We start from the raw sequence: 21,545 nt of genomic DNA, 5'->3' as shown, positions 1-21,545 counted from the left end.
ACCTGGCCATCATAGTTTGGCATCCTAACTTTGGTCCCTAATTGCCACCATTTCTGGTCACGTTTCTCTCTGCAATTCCCTGGATCCATGAGCTCTATGTGTTATCTTACTGTAATGCAGATGCATTTCTCAAATTGGCTTAGGCTTGTTTTCCCCAGTGGATGGAGAACTGCTTAAAAGGCAATTACTGCTTCTTATTTACTTCTATAATCACAAATTCTAGAGTTTTACCCATTGAAGGCTCAGCGCTGTTGAATTAATAAAAGGCCCCTCGGAACCTTTTCAGGCCCATGTAATTATGAGCGGCTGGCAATGTCCTTTCTCCAGAAAATCTGAGAACATATTCAGATTTCTGCAAAACTAAAATTTTGCACATTTTTTTCTTTTAAAGGGATGAAGTACTATGATCTACAGACATTAACTCATCTTGTTCAGACTACTTGAGGGCTAAGACATGGACCCATTTTTCCCAGCTGGAGGTCCCAAATTAGCTGAAAAAGTGTTCTACATGTGTCTTTTAATGATGCTAAAGGACTTGTTCTATCCATGACCAAGGTTCTAAAAGATCCAAAGTCAAACCAAATGAACAAGAAGCTCAGGTGCATCCAAGACCAACAGGGAATCCCTGGCTGAAACACAAGGCTAAGTCTCTATAAATGCTCCATTTTTGAGCTAACTCACAGGCTATTTTCAGTTTTAATAGTTTATTTGATTTTCTTTGTACCTTTAAAACTTTTTTAACCTTTATATTTATATTACTGTATTTATTTATGTGCATAGTGTGTATGTATGTATGTATGTATGCATATATGTATATCATGTATGTGCCTAATACAAGTAGAGGGCAGAATAGGTATCAAATTGCTTGGGACTAGAGTTATGGATGGTTGTGAGCCACCATGAAAATACTGGTAACTGAATCTGGGACCTTCTTAAAAGCAGCCAATGCTTTTTATCAATTGAGCCACTTCTCCTACCCTATTATCTTTTTATTTCAACGTACACTGTAGTCTGTACAATTATTAACTATCTGGCTTAATCGTTCCTAGAGCTTTAACATTTACCATCTGGAATTTCAAAGTTACTAGCAAAATGGGCCATGGTTTCTTCTGAAGCTATTTGGTCCTAAGAGGGAGATATAAAGATTCAGGAGATTTTAAATAGCTTTTTAATTCTTTTTCACAAGTAACAAAACAAGTATGCCTTTAATAGGGAAGTTTGACCCCAGATTCTCCTGTGGGTAGCACAGGGGCTTCTCTACCTGGTCAAAGTCAGCTTCTTACCTGTAATGTACTCTGGGTCATGGTTGGGGATGCTGGGAATGATTTGGCGCTGGTATCTTTGGATGACTGATAGACAGCATGCCTTGCCAGTGAAAAGATTCAAAATTAACTCATGACTTCAACAATGATTCCTTTTGTTTCTCTTGTATAGCCCATGTTATATTTTTATATACCATTTACCAATCTTAAGGCTTTCTTTCATTTCCTCCTACCTTTTCTGACCTCTTTCATATTCCTTTTTACTGGTTATTTTATTTATTTACATTTCAAATGTTATCCCCCTTTCTGGTTTCCTCTCCACAGACTCCCTATTCCCTCCCCCTCCCTGCTTCTATGAGGGAGCTCCCCCACCCATCCATTCCTGCCTCACCACCCTAGCATTCCCCTATGTTGGGGTATCAAATCTCCACAGGACCAAGGGCCTCCCCTCCCATTGATGCCCAACAAGGCCATCCTCTGCTACATATGCAGCTGGAGCCCTGGGCCCCTCCATCTGTACCCTTTTGTTGGTGGTTTAGTCCTTGGGAGCTCTGCAACCTTTTCAAACATTGAGGGAATGTGGTAAATTGGAGAAGAACCCATAAGCCTTTTGTCCTTCCCTATAAGAACAGAGATTGGCTTACTTAACAGAGCACCTAACTGATGTTTAAAACCAGAGATCTTCATGGCTCACACTGTAGTTAATTTGACAGATTTCCAGTGAGTCTCTATAACACATTTCACCATATTTTATTTCCTGAGGAACCTAATAAGACCACCAAGCTTCACAGTAGCATGTCTCTATCCTCCAACCCAGTCAGTAACCCAAAATATCTTGCCCATATATCTCCAATCCTGTTCCTATTGTTTTTGGGTTATAAAAGTGTTCTATGTCAATCCTGCTTTCTGTCTGTGTACTCTATACACTTTGCTCTGCTGGTATATCCGCAACACTATCTTTTGTGAGATGGCATTTGTATCACTTTCACCATTGTTTAATCATTCTGTTTTCAGAGCAATTCTAGAGTCACACAAAGCTGAGATGTGGCAGAGATTCTCCATCTGTTTATCCTGTCCCTATACACACAGGGTTCATTCCACTACCTATGTCTCCCACCACAGTGAACACTTGTGACATCTTATGAATCTATAATCATTCAATGTCGTCACACGAATCTGTAGTTTTTCCTAGTGATTGCTGTTGGTATTTGTGTTTTACACAGGTAAAGACAGGTAATATCAGCCATTGCAGCTTAGCATGCCAGGCGGTGGTGGCACACACCTTTAATCCCAGCACTCGGGAGGCAGAGGCAGGCGGATTTCTGAGTTCGAGGCCAGCTTGGTCTACAGAGTGAGTTCCAGAACAGCCAGGGCTACACAGAGAAACCCTATCTTGAAAAACAAACAAACAAACAAACAAAAAACAAAAACAAAAACAAACCAAAAGACAAAAACAAACAAACAAAAAAACCCTCAAAAAACCAAAAAACCAAAACCACTTCAATGACCTAAAAATTCTCTGCTCTGCCCTTTCCTTCCTTCCTGCTGTCTCCCAGTTTGAGTTTGTTCCTTCTGCAGCTTCTGACTGTTCACTTTCCTATATGGATACGTTACATACCATTGAACCTAAGATTCTAGCACTTGGGAACACACATTGTACTATTATAGTTTCAAGTTTCTAGACCTGACCACTTTACCTTTGAAAGCAATACTTTTCCTTTTCTTCCTAGTCAACCCGGGCAAGTTTGCTCAGTACGACCACCGTTTCCATTCTTGCTGTGGTTTGCATCACACCCTTTTGAGGCAGCCACCATCTCCCTTAGGCTTCTGGTCCCATTCAAACTCCCTTCGAGATGGTCTTTCCATTTTCTTTTAATGATAGCTTCCTTTCCGGGATGGGTTACACAGGGAAGACACTCAGGCAAGATGAGAAAGAGAACATGCCCACCCCAGCAGAACCTCTCTAGAGATCAAGAATTAGGAAAGCGGAGACCTGGTAATTGGCTATCCATCACACCTGAAGTACTATGCAGGTGTGCTGTCCCTTGAATTAATTGTTCCAAGCTGTTGAATATTGTCTCTGGACACCAACTTTCCCTTTCTAAATCCTCCAGGCAATCAATAGCTCATTTCAGATTGTAGCATTCTAAGACTTTAGCAGTACAGGGCACTTTTTTTTTTTTTTTTTTTTTTGAAAATGATCAGAAATGACAGGCAGTAATAGTATTGCCCTGGGTGCCTGGGTGAATCTATGCTTCTCAAATATAAAAGAGTAAAGGGCTCAGTAGGAAACCTGAGGGGGAAGCTAAAGACTGGAAACCCCGTGCAATTAGCTCTCCAAGAAGGAGGCTTCTGGAGAACACTTGGCTGCCACAAGTCATATCATGGGTTCGGTTCGGTGTGCTTTAATTGCCCGTTATTTTCAGCATGGTGGCATTTTAAGGCTTTTTTGTTCCCTAACAGAAGATTGGTTAAATACAGCCATTGACTCATGTGTTGATCCAGGGCTATTTTTACCCTTCGGCACCTTGCATTGTCATTTCAGAAGGTGCAACAGTTTCTGGGCAGTCCTCCCACAGACATCTAATCTATCCACGTGGGGAGCACGGGAGCACGTGGACCTCCTAGCAAGATGCCCCAGCAGGAGTCCCTGTGGGCTGGGGAAAAACTGCAGCATGCAGGGCATTTTCAAAGTCAGAGCCCTCTGTAGAGAGACGGGGGCTTTGTGCCAAGACCTTTTCATATACTGAAAGCCCGATGTTTCAGATCTCATTTATCCCAAGAAAGCTGTCAGGAATGGCCCCTGCAGAGAGAGCTGACCCAAATTGTGACTTCTTTCAGGCCAGGGAGGCCCCTCCAGGACAAACAGGAAGCCATCACTCAGCATAATGTATTCCCACTGGGAACAAGCAAACAGCCTTCTGTTCAAAGCAAGGCTCCCAAGCCCCGGAAGTTGGTTTTGGCTCAATGTGACCCTAAAATCAAGTCAGACGGAATGAGTTTATTAATTCAGAGCCTGAAGATTTGGCTGGGCTGAATATTCAGGCTGAAATGTTGAATTCCACCTCAGTTTAGTCATTCTTTTTGTTTGTTTGTTTGTTTGTTTGTTGTTGTTTTTTCGTTAGCCATTTTGAAGGACTACTAAGATTTGGAAAGAAAATACCAATGTTGGGTTCAGGTTCATCCCCAGATATAAAAGTAATTCCCCCAGCATATGGTTTCGAGTGAAAGATACGTTTTAAAGCATGTACACACAGCAGAATGAAATTTTTTCTTACTTTTATTGGGATCTAGAGAAATTCAGATTTTTTCTTTGTAATTTATTTGCCTCTCCTTTGTCGGTTAGCACCCCAAATGTGTCTAGCCTGATTACCTTTGGAGCCAATTAAACAGGGTTTGCTATTTAAATAAGAATCACCGACAGACAGACAGGGAACAGCTCCAGACTTTGAATTCATTAAGATGTTTCGATGCTTGTAGCTGTTACAAGAAGCCAGCAACGCAATGCGCATCTGCTTTCTAGTCAGCAGGGTCACCTCAGTCTGAGAGGTGACATGTGGTAGTTTTGCTATTTTTTTTTCCATTAGTGTTCACAGAATAAACATATTCTCAGAATCAAATAAGTGGCTCTGTCCTCCAACCCATCGTTCTTGGCAGGTCTGTAGACGGAACGGATAATACGATGCAGTTGCTTCTATAAGCAGTGGCAGCTCGAGAACAGTCAAATACCCTTCTTTATTGAAAAGACTTCAAGGGATTCAGAATACAAACAGGGTCATTTTCAAATATCAAGGGTCAGATTTCCTCAATTCTAGCTAACGGCTTTGCATTGATTGTATCAGGTGTCGGGTTGGTGTAGAAGAGGCTTAAACGGTGTTACGTGGGAGGGTGCCCGAGTGGATTCTGTTTACAAGTACTTCTAGAATCCAAAGCCATTGTCAGAGTTCTCTAGTCTTGAGGACAAGAGTCCGGGCTAGGCTAAGTGATGTGGACTGGGAACCCTAGGACCTACTCAGAAGGTAGGGCTGTGCACAACGTCTGGGCTGTGTATATAACCAATTCGGCAATCATGTGCCTTCTGATTGAGTGTAGGAATGCTGGGTAGCTAATAGAGAATAGAAGTAAAGAAAGAGACATAACCCGGGACTCTCACATGAATGTCCTTCCTACCCAGGTTACCAAAACAAGTATTAGCAAAGATTGTGGGAGTGGTGATTGTTATCTAAGCACTGGGGAGGCTGAAGCAGGAGGTTCACAGATTTGAATTCAGCCTAGGCTACATTGTGAGATTCTGTCTCCAAAACCAAACCAAACCAAGCCAGATCAAACCAGACCAGACCAGACCAGACCAGACCAGACCAGACCAAACCAAACCAAACCAAACCAAACCAAACCAAACCCAAAACCCAAACCAGAAAACCAACCCTAAAATAAATAACTGCTGTAGTGCTCACACATGCTGAGATGGAGGGTCTGCCTGCGAAGTCCAGACTGTTCTCAAACATACAACCCCTGTCTTTCTGCCTCTCTATCCTCTACCATCACATCTGGTTCCTGAGTTTACTTCTAAAGGTCTTGGAGCCACACATAACTCGTAAGGACACTGGCCAGAATCAATGCAGTCATGGTCAAAACCAAAACACTTTATTCCCCCAACCCTGCCTTAGAAATAATGTAGCCTTGGAAAATAAACCGTTTGGGAGTCGAAGCAAAAAACATAAACTTTCTAACTGAAGAAGGAAGGCAGGACGATGGCGCTGATGGTAGACTATTTGTGAACAGGCAGCTGAATTGCGTTCTAGGAAAGGAGGGAGTTTTAAACACGTGTTGCATGGGGGGGGGTGGTGGTGACAGCACATTGGAATTCAGTCACTTTAGTTTTGGTTTCACTGCTTTGCTAGCAGAGGAAGATGTACGTGAATAAGCAGGGGGCCTACTGGAATGGTTTTCTATAAATCTAAGCAATAGAGACAACAGTGTAGGTGCAGCACCAAGCAGGTACCGAGTCTTGGGCGCCCCCTTGTGGTTAATATGCTAAGACAGGGGGAGGATCTGCACTGAGCACTCTGAGATCTGAAGCCCATAGACTGAGTTTCTGCATCTAGTTATTAACTCATTCTTCAGCATTTCTTTGATCTCACTTCTACACAGAAGAATTCAATGCAGAAACGTCATCAAGAGATATACTTCTCTTGACTAAACTTGGATACCTTGGTCTTAGGGTTTGAACCTTGAGATCAAACAACAGCCTCTAGAAACGCATCTAACAAGAGCGGCATGTCTTTGTAATGAGAGGTCTCTAAAGCTTTTTGAATATACAACAAAATTATTCCATACAGACGTCACCAAAATTCACTTAGAACAGAAATCATGCTTTCCCGTGATTTTTTTCTTCCTCCATTATATCTCTGTTCTCTAGAAACTGAACTAGATAAATTCTTCTGCCTTCTTGTACAAATAGTGTACCAGATGAGTAATGCATGCTTATTCAGTTATGATGACTAATGCACTTCTTAGAAATCATTATTAAAATGTGAATCCCTGACCTGAAGAATAATAAACATCTCCTCCTTGGATATTCCCTCTGTCTCCCAACTTTTTATTTGAATAATTCAAATCTGCAAAATAACTGAACCAAAGCTCTCCACTTAACCGCTACGCCTTGTTGTATGGAATTACTGAGTCTTAGCTTTAGCTACCGTAGTACTTTGTTTGCATGTACCTTTTAGAAACATAGCCCTTTCGAGCTCAACCACATCATTAACCTCACATGAGGAGAAACGTGATATCGGTCCACAGTCGAGGTTTCCAAAAATGTCTAATCATTCTTGTTGTTTGATTCAGTACACAATCAAATATGGTAGGGCCCTTGGTTTGGAAGTGGCTCTGCCCATGTAGGTGAGCCCATTGTGCTTGCTGTTTCTGCCTCCCTTAACTTCCGTGTCTGGCCACTTCTCAGCTGTCCAGCCATCAGCTCCAATTCTTAAACTTTTCAGTCTAACTTGTTTCATTTTGGCAGATTTAGTTTTAACATGTTGTACCCCTTGAACCATCTTTCCCCCCACTTAAGGGTGTTTGCTCTTTTTTTTTTTTTCATCCCTTTGGGTTCCTTGTCCCTTACTGTGTGACATTTATGCAGTCAATCTTCTGTGGATGGGCACTGGACTTTCCCCACAATTTTACTATGAATAATGTTATAAAGGTTGTGTGTGTGTGTGTGTGTGTGTGTGTGTGTGTGTGTGTGTGTGTGTGTATGTGTGTCCTCTATTGCCCTGGGTGATGCTCTGAGACTTGCTATATAGAGCAGACTGGCTTGGTTTGTTTCCCCTATGGAGATAATATGATTTCTCTCCCTAGATAAATTACTATGGCAAGTTTACTAGTGATATGATGTTATTATAAGATCTTTGAAATATTAAAATATATTTTCCTCCATCATACATGTTACCTAAGGTCTACTCCATCTTGTGTGAGAGCAGGCTGCCCCTTCAATCCTGTGGCAACTTTGTAACATTGACATTCATTTCATACTTGTTTCAGGAGGATGCTTTGAGAGTTATTATTTTTTTATTTGTGTAAATATGAAATAATTTAAGTGTATGTGAGGTGATGAAGCCATGGGAGTCTGGATAGAATTTACTTTGTGCTTTGATAACTAAGTGTGCTTTATACAAATTGGTCTGCTGAAGTTTTCTATCTCTTAAGGCCAAGGAATTGCCTTTACTTAGGAAATTGCTTATTTCAGTTAGATTTTTTTTTCAATTGATTAGCACAGAGTAGGACAAAAGACCCAAAATAGTTTTTTAATTTCCTTTGTTTTATGAACTTTCCCTGCTGGCATTTTTTTTATTATTATTATTCTATGGATTCATAGCTTTCCTGTATATTCACACACGGTCTCCCCTTCAGTTACTGTTTGTAACACTTTTCCTATATGAGAAGGTTTATTTAAAGAACAAGCTCTCTCTCTCTCTCTCTCTCTCTCTCTCTCTCTCTCTCTCTCTCTCTCTTCTCTCCCTCCCTCCCTCCCTCCCTCCCTCCCTCCCTCCCTCCCTCCCTCCCTTTTCTTCCCCCCTCTGATTTTTAGTTCATGGATGCCTGCTTCTGTGGCTATTCCTTTCTGTCTTCTATCATTTGGCTTAGGTTCTTCCCATAGGGATTTCTTAGGTCCTGGATTCTACAGATTAATAACACTATGTGATTCCAACATCCTAAAACTTATGATTGAACAACAGAGGAGAGAGAAGCAAACCGAGGGTCGTTTGATAATAAACCGTTGGCCTCACAACTGCAGTCCTACCCCTGCCTTCAGAGTTCTGAGGGTTACAGACATATATTATCATGCCTGCTTTCATTTCTTCATTTTTAGCATCCAGAACACATTTTTACGTGTATTTCACACATGCAGCATTGATTTGGGTTTTGTATCATGAGCCTGATCTTAAAATTGTTCTTGTAAGTTAGGCTTAATCCGCTTATGTTTATTTACATGAATGAGATGTCTTGCCTCAATGCCATCCTATTATTTTATATATACTGCTGCATTTGTTATGGTTACTACATCTTCCACTTTCTCTTCATAACAAAAATCCTTTTGAAAATAATTAATGGTTTAAATTAAACCACTCTGGCCCCCTGAGTGCTTTTTGCTTAGCCTATTTTTATTAGGAGAGCTTGAGTTTGTCAACTGAAAACACAAATCTAGTATAAAGATGCCCTAAATAAATATTTCTCATTTTTGTTCATCAGTTTTTTTTTCTTACATTTGGAGTTTAAGAGAAAACAGACATTATTTTCCCCTTTGCAGTGGCTCTATGGGTGGGATGCTGTCTGACATGCAGGTACTCACGTGACACTGGGCCCTACTTAAGCTAGTGCCCTTAGTTTGTTTGTTCTGACAAACGCTCACGAAACCAGGAACTGAGACTCTCCATTCTGCTTTGCCAGGCACTCAGGAGAGGCATCCACACCTCTGCCAGCTGTGGGCAGTGCTGCTCAGGAGTCTTGGATAATAAAACAGGAGTACATTCATCGTTTTAGCCTGGGACTGAGATGAATGCAGGCACTCCCAGTCATACAACCTGGGCTCAGACTCTGTGGAAATCGGCCATTGCCTTGAGTTGTGCTCTACTCAACAGGTAGCATGGACATTGAAATAATAGTTGTAAACTGCTATGGAAATTTACGAAAGAAGTCTCTGGTTTTGATGTCACGTAAAGAGTGCCTCCTTTATCACACAAGACTTTGAACTTTGCCATTAAAGCCTTCACACTTGTTCTGAATTTCCACTTGATAATCCAAAGCTTTTCTTGTAAAAGTAAACTAAGCAGAGAGAAGAATCAATGATCCAGACATGTTTAATTTCATTCTTGAAAGGCTGTGAACAGATTTGTGTCTTGAGTGAATATCCACATTTCACTGAGAGCAAGTATTGGTTGTGCTGAGCAGTGTGTTAGATGGAGTTTCCTTTAGCCTGAGAATAGTTAATTCCCACCGTGAACATATTACATGTCTCTGTAAGTGTGTGTGTGTGTGTGTGGTGTGTGTGTGTATTACAGACATACATCTTCAAATGTTCAGGTGAGGTGCTTTAAGTCACAGTTGTGCAGCCAGCATCTATACCCATCACCCAAACATTCTTTATCTTTTTCCCCCCAAACAAAACAAAACAAAACCCTTACAATGCAACACTAAGTCCCATTGTTGCTGCCACCACCATCATCACTGTCAATGCCCCACGCCAGCCATGTCACTTTTAGTGTCTGTGAATTTAATTACACTAAGTGCCTCACATCAGTAGAATCCCTCAGCATCTGTCTGTCTGTGTGCTCATTTTGCTCAGTGCGTCTCTACAGTCCGGACATGTTGAAGCCCGTGTCAGCATTTCTGTTCTTTTTAAGTCTGCACAATATCCCATTGTATGTGCATACATATTTCTTGTTTGTTGTACTCAACAGGGACATTTGGGTTGCTGCCATTTGGAGCTATTGTGAATAATATAGCTATGGACAAAAGCGTACAAATAGCGCTTCTTGTTTTCACTTCTTTAGCGTGAGTAAAGCAGAGTAGGATTGGTGGGTTGCATATAAGTGGGTAAGAGCTACAGAATTCAGAATTCTCATCTTTAAGGAATTTGCATTATTGCCTCACAGTGGCTGCATCTATTAGTGTTTACACCAACACTGTGCAAGAGCTCCAATTTCTCTACAAACTCACTACACACCATCTGACCAGATTACGCCCTCTGTGTTGTATTGTGTCATATGCTTACACCAATAATTTCACACTCACAATGCATGAAAGGCCATGTGAGTTTCCCCTTTCTGTCTTGACTTTCTTAGGTGACTTTATCCCTTTAGTTAAGGTGCTTATAAAGAACACAAGGAAGGCGAGAAAATGCAAACGCTCAGAAGCAGTATTAACCAGACATGGCGATGGATACTTGGTACTTAGTAGCTCAGCACTTAGAAAGCCAAGACAGCGGAATTATCATGAGTTTAGGGTTAGCCTGGGCTACACATTGAGTCCCAACTCAGTTTGAGACAAACCATAAGGCTGCATCTCAAACTAGCAACAAGAACAGAAAAAAAACTCAGAGGACAAACGGAAAGTAAATAATGCGATGAATTATTTAACCAAATGTACGAGTATTTACATAAATATATGTGGGTTAGTGCTGGAGAGCTGGCTCAGCGGTTAAGAGGATTTATTGTCCTGAAGAGAACTCAAGTTTCCTTTCCAGCATCCACATGGTGGCTCACAGCCTCATTGACTCCAGTTTCATGAAATCTGGCATACTCTTCCGGCTTTCACAGGCACCAGGTATGCATATGGTGCACAGACAAACACACAGGCAAAACACTCATACACATTAAAGAAATACATCTTAAAAAAAAAAACCTAAAATATAAGTGGACAAAAATAGAAGTCCAAGATGGCCATGGTGAATTACTAAAAAAAAAAAAAAAAAAAAAGAACACTATCAAATATTTGAGCCAAAGCTAAAATTGTAAGACGCACATGGCCAATCCAAAGATACAACGATTTTAAAATAAGAGATGGAGAATATATCCCATGGAAACATAAAACAAGAAAGTCATGTTGACATCAGATAAAAAGCTTTAACAATTACAGATAAAAATGATTTTTTAGTGATAGAAGACCAGACTGAATAAGACAGCTTATGTACATGTTTTATACTTAATTATAAGAATTTAAAATTTACCACGTGAATATTGATGAATGCAGTAAAAATCACATGCAATAATAGATGCGATGGCAGGAACACTAACACTTTTTTTTTCCTCAAAACTAATAAAATAAATGGGAAAATACCACCAAGGATATAGAGAATAAGTAATGGAATAGATTCAACTGAGAAGTCTGGAAATCCACTCCCAACAAATGTTGAGCATAAATTCTTTCCAAGTGCAAGAGAATAAAATGCCACTGTGTTTCAAATTTGGACCATGGAGAAAGTCTAAAGAAATTTCATAGAATGAATTATTGCAGAATATTATCTTACTGGCCAAATAGCTAGTGGTTTAACCGTAATGGAGAGACAGAGAAGGAGACAGGGTTAAGATAGAATGACTTAAGTAGCCCAAGACCTTATATTTCATAGCAGATAGTAAATACATATAAGAATGATGAACCAAGATGTAGGAACCTGTAGGTATTATGTATGGCACAAAGAGTAAGGTATTAGAGATTGGAATGTGATGCTCAGTGGTAGAGGATGCTGCTTTCCTTTCATTTTGTCACATGTGCTGTGTGTGCATCACATTTGTATACAGGTCTATGTGTCCATGTGCACACATAGGCAGAGGTGATGAGTCTTCACGAATCCTCTGTCACTTTCCATCTTAGTGTTGGCGACAGGGTTTCTCACTGGGCCTGGAGTTCCCCTATTATGTAGATGGGCTAGCCAGTAAGCACCCAGGATCTTCCTGTGTCTCATTCTCAGTGCTGGGAACAAAAGCATTCACTGTCACACCATGCTTACTATGTAGGCACTAGGACTATGAGCCCAGGTCCTTATACTTCCACAAGAAGCCTCTCACCTACCGAGCCATCTCCATGGACAAGTTATTAAGCTTTTCCTTTTAAAGTAAAAAACCAAGAGGTCAGGAAACAAACAAACAAAAAAAACAAAACAAACAAACAAAAAAAAACCATAGGTTCAAAAGCAGCTACGGTAAATCTGCAAAGAAAAGACAGTGAGAATAGTCACTCTACCAACTGTCAGGTCTCACTGTGCAGCCACATTCATCAAGGGACCAAGAAAGGGAGGGCAACCCTCATAACATAGAATCAGAGAGGCCAGAAGCTAAACTACATATTATAATAGCTCATTATTTTCCTGGGTCTCATTCCATAGTCCAGGTTAGCCTTACACTTGCGGTCTTCCTGCCCCAATCCTCCAAGTACGGAGACTAAAGCCATGTGTGAGTGCCAGTGATTTTTTTTCTAAAGGTAAAAATGAAACCCAGTGGAGGAGTGATGATACCTGCAATCATTCATTTTTACCTGCAATGTTGCTATGATGACGGGATATCTATCCATAAGAAAAATGAACAAATAAGTGAATGTCAGCCTACGTCACATCCTTCATGCAAAATACTAATGCAGCAAAGAAGAGACTTTAATATGAAACATAAAACTGTGATATCTTTATGACAAAAATCTTTGTTATTTGGAGCTAAGGAAAGAATTCCTGGTTTCTGCATACACACACACACAGAAACACACACAAGAGGATACATAAAATGGAAAAAAAAAAAAGAAATCCTGATTATTTGACACTTGTTAAAATGACACATCTATTTTTTTGCTTCAAAATACTTCTAATAATATTAAAATCAAGCTATAGATAGTGAATGTATGCCCGAGTCACTTGTTGTCATACAGATATTATTTATCAGTGTTCTACAGAGAGAACACTCAACCTTAATAGTTAAAAACATCAACAATCTAGTTAGAAATAGCACGAGACATAGAGACTTTCCCTAAGAGAAAACATAAACGAGAATAAGCCATAAAGCAGTACTCTGTAGTGTTAGCCACCAAGATGGGGAAAATAATCCAAGTTGAATCACAAAAAAATATCTAGAACTAAGATCATAAGTAGTCATAAAACACGATAGCAATTCCAGCAAAGATGGGGAGAAACCTGGGTCTGTGGGTGACATCAGACGAGAGCCACTCTGGAAAATCACTTAGCAGTTTCTCATAGAGCTAAACATCAACTAATATGTAACTTAGCCGAGGTGTGTCTGGCTTGCTTTCCTAGATAATAGTCTTACGGTCTCACAAAAGCTGTGTGTGACTGTAATTAGGGACATTATTTCTAGCTAGACCAAAGTGGTAACAACTCAGAGTTGTCACCTTAACTACGGAGCACTATTCAATGATAAAACTTTGTTTTTCTTTGTCACACATGCAACAACGTTGAAGTCTCCTCGGAAATTATTTCCGGCGAATAGTGCCAGGTACAAAAGCTAAAGTGAAAAAAGTGATGCTCTGTATTACTTCATTCATACTTAACATTTGGAAAGGAAAACGTTTTAGAAATGGTGGATGGCTTTGTTAGTTGTCCAAGGTGAGGGACAGAGGAAGGGATGTGAGGGAAAGAGATGTTATGGCTGTAAAAGGGAACATAAGGGTCCTTATGAGAATGAACCTTCCAGCAAATGGCTGTCAAGTAGAAACAGGAGCATACACAAAACACTATAGAACCACACCCCCCAATAAGCACAGCTTAAACCAGAGAAGTCTCAGTACTGTACACTGTCAGTAACCTGGTCTTGGATAGACTAAGGATTTACTGTGGTTTTTCAAAATATTAAAAACTAAAACAAATCAGATCAGGGACACTGCATACATCTTTGCTATTTCTTGTGATTGAATGTTAATTTACATTTGACTCAAAGTAAAGTTTTATTGGTTAATTAATTAGGTACAAATTATCCTCATATAATCAAGGAAAGATTGTGTATGCAAACATATTAGGACAGAGTTTCCGAATACCAAGGAGTGAACTACTATCAGGTTCCAGAAAGAAAAGGGAGATTCGGTTGTATCTGGAAAGTAGTAGGCAAGCTTGGTAAGACAAACCGGGGCCTTTATCAGAGGAGACACAGCCTCTGCAAACAGAATATATCATCACCTCTAAATATACTGAAAAATATAACTGCTACAAGTATGCATTCTGAAACCAACTTCCTATGACTCAAAATCTGTCATCGGCAGGTAGAAACTTCTCTGTCCTTAGGTTTCTTCATTAGGAGTGAATCACAGGTAGAAGGGAGCCTGGCATTCAGTCAGTGTTAGCTAACTGTATTATCTCATAGCAGAACATTTGTCATGTGTGACAATATAAGCATTGTTATTTCTTTCTCATCATTTGTGTCCTTTTGGTGCTTAATTCTCAGACTTCATTCCACTGTGCCTGGAACATGTGTGTCCCCGATGTATCAAGCCCACTGCAGATACACAGGCCCCCAAAGCTAAGCACTGTGTGGTGGCTGCCTGCCCACCTGACATGTGAGCAAAGACAGGTTCCACACTTTTGCCACACTTTGACCCCCTTTTCAGGCTGTGACTCTCGACATCTTGTTTTCTGAATTTAGCAAAAGGTGGCAGTTACTTCAGTTTCCTTAACTCTCAGAGCACCAAGAACATTACTCCCTCTGAGGAGACAAGTGTTCCTTAGTCTATATGACACCCGCTCTCCAAAGACTAGCTGAACTCATCATTTTCTAGACCAACACATTAACTTTTGTCCTGTTTTGCATTCTTGGCTTAGGAAGATGGACAGACAATCTGTCTAGACTGATGTGGTAAGCTCTCGAGTCCCTACGGACTGGCTTGTTCTGCTTGTCAGTGCTGCGTGGAAGTAACCTCCCCGCCTGCAGATGACAGCTGAGAGAATAGACCTCTGAGGAAGCCTGAGCTTTCTTGGCAAAAAAAAAGTATACAATTCATAAAGAAGAAATAAACATTCTTACATTCATGAGGATGAGATGTACAAGATTTATTTTCAAATGAGCCATGAATAGTATGATCTCCCCTGGGAGGGGGGGGGGATACCATTTTGGCTGAGTTAGCAAACTTTGTCCTTAATGAGGACAAGTATTGATTGCATTGACCAACTGGCAGCCACTGCTATAAGCACAGCATACACAATATGGGAAGCTTCAAGTCAAAGCTCTGTGGTAGGAACACCAGAACCAGCTTCGTCCTGTGGCTTCTGTGAATGCCACTAAGGTACATGATGTCACAAGCAATGGTGACTCTCTCTGTTGGTCTCTTTAGGAGATTAGACACCTAGCTTACCATTTTCTTTTTTCCCCAGTAAATTCCCCTTACCAGGATGCCACCCATACATTAAACTGGTTTACTCTACTTTTCTGTTAATATAGACAAATGTCACCTATGGAGATAAATTATGGAGACTATCTATGTTCCATACGGTTATGACTAACACATCTTAAACCAGTTCTTAAGAGAAGCTAAATATTTCACAATGTAGTGAGTTGAATGTGAATGGCCCCATTAGCTCCTGTATTTGAATAGTTGGTCCCCCAGTTAGAACAGTGGTTCGAGGAAGTTTGGTAGGTGTGGCCTTGATGGGGGAAGTACATCACTGAAGGTGGGTTTTGAGAGCTTTAGGCCCTACCCTACTTCTGGTTCTTTCTCACACTCTGAGCTTATGGTTGAGATGTGAGTTCTCAGCTTCCAGCTGAAGCTGGCATGCTTGCTGCCAGCTGCCTGCTGCCTGCTGCCTGTTGCCTGCTGCCATGCCATCCTTGACAAGATGGACTTGAGCCCTCTTCAAAACTAAGTCAAAACAAACTTATTCTTCTATAAGTTGCCTTGCTCATGGTGTGTTATCACAGCAATGGAAAAATAACTAATGCACACAACTTGATTAATGGATCCCTCTCTGTCATACTTAGGCTCTTTATAATCATAAGGAATTGTGGTTCATATCTTTCCTCAGATCACTGAACTCCCTGTGATTTGTGTGTGTATAAATACATAGTACACACATATATACAAGTACAGAACCATAAAAACATCTTCGTGTAGTTCTACAACGACTGAGCATGCCATCAGAATAAGATTTTCATTCTTTTCTCTCTGGAACTTTTCTTGAGAACTGTCAAGTTTGCAGAGATGGAAGTGGGTGTAAAGGGGGAGCCATTTTTGCCTTAAAGCCCTGTATTCTAGGAAATAGCGAACAGTGACCTCTAGAACCCCAAAGGGCTTCTTTCTAGAATTCTTTCTGCAAACTCATTACTTTACCTTATGAAGTACACCTGCCAAGTCTTGCTAGCTATATCAGAATTAACTCAGACAAACTTGACAACACACAAACTGGATGAGGGTAGCATCAGCTGTAGAGAGAGAGATTAGATGTTCCTCATGTGTGTTATCATCTAGGGTCACTTCTGTTCAATTATCTCCATCTATTTCCAACCTTTTTGTTTGTTTAGGATCAAATTTCTGTCCAGTTTTCCAAGTTCCATGGTTAGCATTTTAAAATGGATTACAGAAGCTATTTAAGAGATTATTTCTAAAGTATCAAGGAAGATTGTTCTGCATGGCACATTTATCAAAGGAATATTATTAGATAATGAGTAGCATAATGTACATAATATATTTAATGACAAAATAAAATCAATTTGCTGTATTGAACTTTTGGTTTAAAAAATCTATGCTATGCTATGCTATGCATGCTACCATCCTATTTTTACATGCCTAAGAAATATTGGAAGAATACATCAAATAATATGCAGTTATTTCTGAGTGATAAATAGGCTTATTGTGTGTAAATAAAAGAAAAATAGGTTGAACTCAGTATGGTTTAAATTATGCAGTTTTAAATAATGTGCCACATAAAATCATCTAACCATTGAATTGTCTCTTATGTTCATTTAGTTCTGTTATTAGAAAAAATTTAAAACTTATAGCTATGATTATTATGTACTGGAATATTATTCTATTCTTCAGGGGGCTAAAATACATTTATGGATGAATCTCAAAACATATAATATGCATAAAAATAAGCTGTATCCATTTTCAAAGATAATCAACTATAGTGAAATGCAGAAATGGTTGATAGAATAAAATATCTAAGGCTTTCACCAACACATTATATATGCAGTGTATGTCTAGTAATTGTCACAATTTCAAAATAAAGATTAGTACAAATGGTAGTTTATGATAGCTGTAACAACTATAAGGTGATATGAACGTGTCTGTAAATTATATAAGTGATAAAGCCACAGATATTGTTAGCAATTTTGATATACTCTCTACATATGTAATCAAAGTGCCTTAGTATTATTTCCTGTTGCTATGATAAAACACTCTGACAAGAGAAACTTCAAGGAAGTTTTTATTTGGCTCACCAATCCCTGTTACAGTCCATCATTTTGGGAAAGTTAAGACAGTAGGAACTTGACTAGTTGTAATACATCCATAGACAATGACTTATTCATGTGTGCATGCTAGTGCTTTGATGGCCCTCTCTTTCTCATAATGTCCAGGACCTCACGTATGAAATACTGCTACCCATGTTCAGATTGGGCCTTTCCCACTTCAATTAACAAACCATGAAAATCCCTTATAGACTTGCCAGCCCAAGTTAGATAGATTATCATTGAGACTTTCTTCTTGGGTGGGTCTACATTGTGTCAAGTTGACAATAACTATCAACATTCCAAGAAACAACTATATTTTAGATACATGTTTATAAAAATATGCATATTTTCTTTATATACTCATGCTTATAAACTCAAAATACCTTTATGTAAGGAGAATACAATATATATCAAAATCCCAGAAGTGTATATATGCGCGCGCGCACACAAACACACACACACACACACACACACACACACTCAGTACAGAGTAAAAGCTGTGCTTTGAAATATGGGTAAAATATAAAATGACGACAAATTAGAAATTAGGGAATATTTCCTCAATGAAAGGTTCACTATTCCTTCTAAGTTTAAGTTCTCTGTAGCAATAGAATAGATAGAAATATTAGAATTAAGTTTAAATGTTCTCAGCTTATGAAAAAAGTGAAAGTTAGTAGATATTTCAATACATGTAATATTGAGAACAGTCCTTTAGGCACTTTAGAATCTCTACAAGTAATGGTTTATGGTTTTGTGTCATAAAGACCATCAATAAGAGACCTTATTAAATATTTCAGATCTTTATACATAAATGTATTCAAATGCCTGTCTCATAGATGTCGATGATAAGTAGTTCTTAGATGAACAGTTAAAATTAAGAATATAGTGTTAGTGTAAAAATAAATTAGAGAATTTATATTACTTTTTTGGGGAATGCTACTATTTGAATAATCTACCAAATTATATACTGACCTTTTAGCTATTGTAGCCATGCTAGAGTTATGAGAAATTGAAACATACTAGGTATTTCTATGTTGGCAAGAAGCAAAATTCACACTCTCTTTCTGTGACTTACATAGCTATAAATGCAGCACAGGACATGCAGTGTCACCACACCCATATTAAACATATTCATTGTAGTTACCTCAGGGTCAGAGGATATATTTTATTTCTTATCTTTAATTTTCTGAGGCTTATTCAGTAAATATATCGTATTTTTATAGTTAAGGAAATTATTTAAATTATTCTTAAAGAATTTTTGCAATTGTTTTGTCATTAACTCTGTTAGTATATTCCTTAGAAGGGAGGAGTTATTAGCTATGTCAGCATACATAGACTTTCATAGAGCTGAGTTATAACTTTCTGTTGTGACAGAACCCTAAATTTTAACAAAGGTCAAAGATCACTAAAATGACACCCACTTTTTCTTCAAGTAATCAGGCTGAATGACATCCTCAGAACATAAGACATGATTTGGTAAAGACAATGTGATTTATTGTGGAATTTAGTGTAGTAACTCTCAGTGGACATGTTGAGTAATTACATTGATTTGTAATAACATGCTCATGATTCAACACAGAGCATGAAGTCAATGCTAATTGACAACTTTACCTGGAATGCAAAAGTTGGGCTTAAAACTATTTCTCCTAGAGCCTCTCAGTTCAATTCATTGCACTTATTATGCTAAAGTTTCACACAGGTACAGGTCATGTTGTGGACATCAATGCAATTATCTGATCCAAACGCTGGATTACCAAACTCATGGGATTTAGGGGTTTACTTCATCATCTCTGCATATCTTAGCCTCTTCTACATTCTATCATTGACTCCTATTGCTCTTTGGGGCTTGGCACTGTGGAACTAATATGTTACCCGTATGAAATGTCTGAAAATTGACCTCCAAATAAGTAGGAGCATAATTTCATTTTATATATGAAACGATTATTCTCTCAATTCACACACATCGAGTGTCAAGCAATTCATGTGGTGTGAGGAGCACAGAGGTGAGTATGCCCATATGATCTCAGCTATCAGAGTTTAAAACTACCTTGCAGTAGCAGCAGAGAACAGATTTTTGTTTGACTTGGTTTGAGTTTGAATATTCCTTCTTCTGCTTATTCCTTTTAAAATTTTCTAGATATATGTATCCAACTTTCTGGAATATTAGCAATGTGTTCATCATGTTGCTCTAAAGGATGGCTCCAACATGGATGAAATACCTTGCATTCTAATTATCACACACTGTTGAAGAAAGGCAGGTAATGGGCATAAAGCGTACACATTTGTTGTTGACCGTGTTTATTCCCCATAATGTTTTAGTGACATTAGAGGGTCCAGGTTAATTTTTATGCTACCAGTACTATGGAATTTGTACTTTTTGAGGTCATTCATTCATTATTTATTCCTTCTATGTTTAAATTCTCTGTGACAATGGAACAAAAACAAATATAAGAATTAAACTTAAGTGGTCTCAGCTTACAAAGAAAGCAAAAGTTAATAGATTTTTCAACACATGTTATGAAGAGATTGTTATGCTCTTTGCATATGTAAATTTCTCAATTTCAAAGTCCAGGCTAGAGATGATGGAGTCACTCCATCATAAGTGTGTTACTTTAGTGATCCTCTTATGAAATATGTTTCCTAAACTATAATTTGACTGTCATTGAAATTTAACCCTTCTCTTCTTACTGATATAGTGGGAACACACAGGGATCCATCATCTTTGTATTTACAAATATCACATTATGTTTAGAAATACTGGGTTGTAAGTCCATCATTAAGTTCAATATACTATTGACAAAAGTCTAAATATTACAGAAGTGAAGCAAACAAGCATGATAAGAGAAAGAAAGGGGCAGGATGGCAGAAGTCTGGGAAAAATGATAACAACCACCTCTTCCATCCACAGAAATGTGATAACATTCTCATAGACAGAGAGGATATAACATGTGCATGATCAAGACAACTGGGCCTGACAGGGTGAAAAGGTGACTTCTCATGCCTGGTTCATGTCCATACTGAGAATGTACGCACTCACTTACTTACTGTGACAACATACAGCCCTTAGCATTAAGCTCATTTACACATCTGCCTTAACTCAGCAGTTGGGAGAGCTTGTATCTCCTCCAGAGGGCCTGGGTTCAGTTCCCAGCACCTATGTTGAGCAGTTCCCAACCACCCATAATTCCAATTCCAGAAAACCCAACTTCTTTTCATTCCTGTGGACATCGGCATGTACATAGTGTACACACACACACACACACACACACACACACACAATTAAAACATAAATCGTAGGTCTGTTTTAGAGTTCTCATTGATGATCCTTAGTATTAATTTTAAGAGTTTCGCCACCAGATTTTGAGATAAAAAGTATCTCACATATCAGAAAAGAATTCCAAGTTATATCATCACTACTTTTGCATTATAGAATCCCATCAAGATCAAATGTACAATTCAGTTTTTAATTGTAAGTGGTAAGGACTTAATTGAATGGATTTAAATATATATATATATTTGTTCAGAAGAAGAAGAGTCAGTTTATTGGTCTTCATTGTGTTCTTCGTGTCGTATATGATGATGCATACTGCCAATAAAGTATTTATGAACTAAAAATCTAGAATTTGCAACAAAACAAAACAAAACAAAACCCCTTTCTTTGTTGTCAGATGAAAAGCGATATACTTGGATAAATTGTTGTCTTTCTTCTTGAATTATTTCATTTAACCAGTCATCATATTTCCATCCATATTGATGTATACTCCACACTTTAATCTAGAGCCAATTATTGATTATAAGCAGAGTCAAACAATGAGCTCCTCTTTCCCTCTGACTCTTTGCATCCATCTAGTAT

At 38.9% G+C, this 21,545-nt stretch overlaps 1 protein-coding gene and 1 long non-coding RNA gene across 40 annotated transcripts in view; both read right to left on the bottom strand.

The window, feature by feature from the left end:
- Positions 1-21,545, bottom strand: part of Trpm3 (transient receptor potential cation channel, subfamily M, member 3) — an 857,614-nt gene that overhangs the window by 436,757 nt on the left and 399,312 nt on the right. The gene's annotated exons all lie outside the window — the stretch shown is intronic.
- The window catches only part of Gm33649, a 71,640-nt gene continuing 61,651 nt past the window's right edge, over positions 11,557-21,545 (bottom strand). The window contains exon 2 of the long non-coding RNA XR_386608.4: positions 11,557-21,545. This exon is cut by the window's right edge and continues 20,632 nt beyond it. This is a non-coding gene — a long non-coding RNA (predicted gene, 33649).

Source organism: Mus musculus, chromosome 19 (genome assembly GCF_000001635.26).
Source record: "Mus musculus strain C57BL/6J chromosome 19, GRCm38.p6 C57BL/6J".
NCBI classification, from domain to species: domain Eukaryota; kingdom Metazoa; phylum Chordata; class Mammalia; order Rodentia; family Muridae; genus Mus; species Mus musculus.
This window is presented reverse-complemented; position numbering and strand designations above follow the sequence as displayed.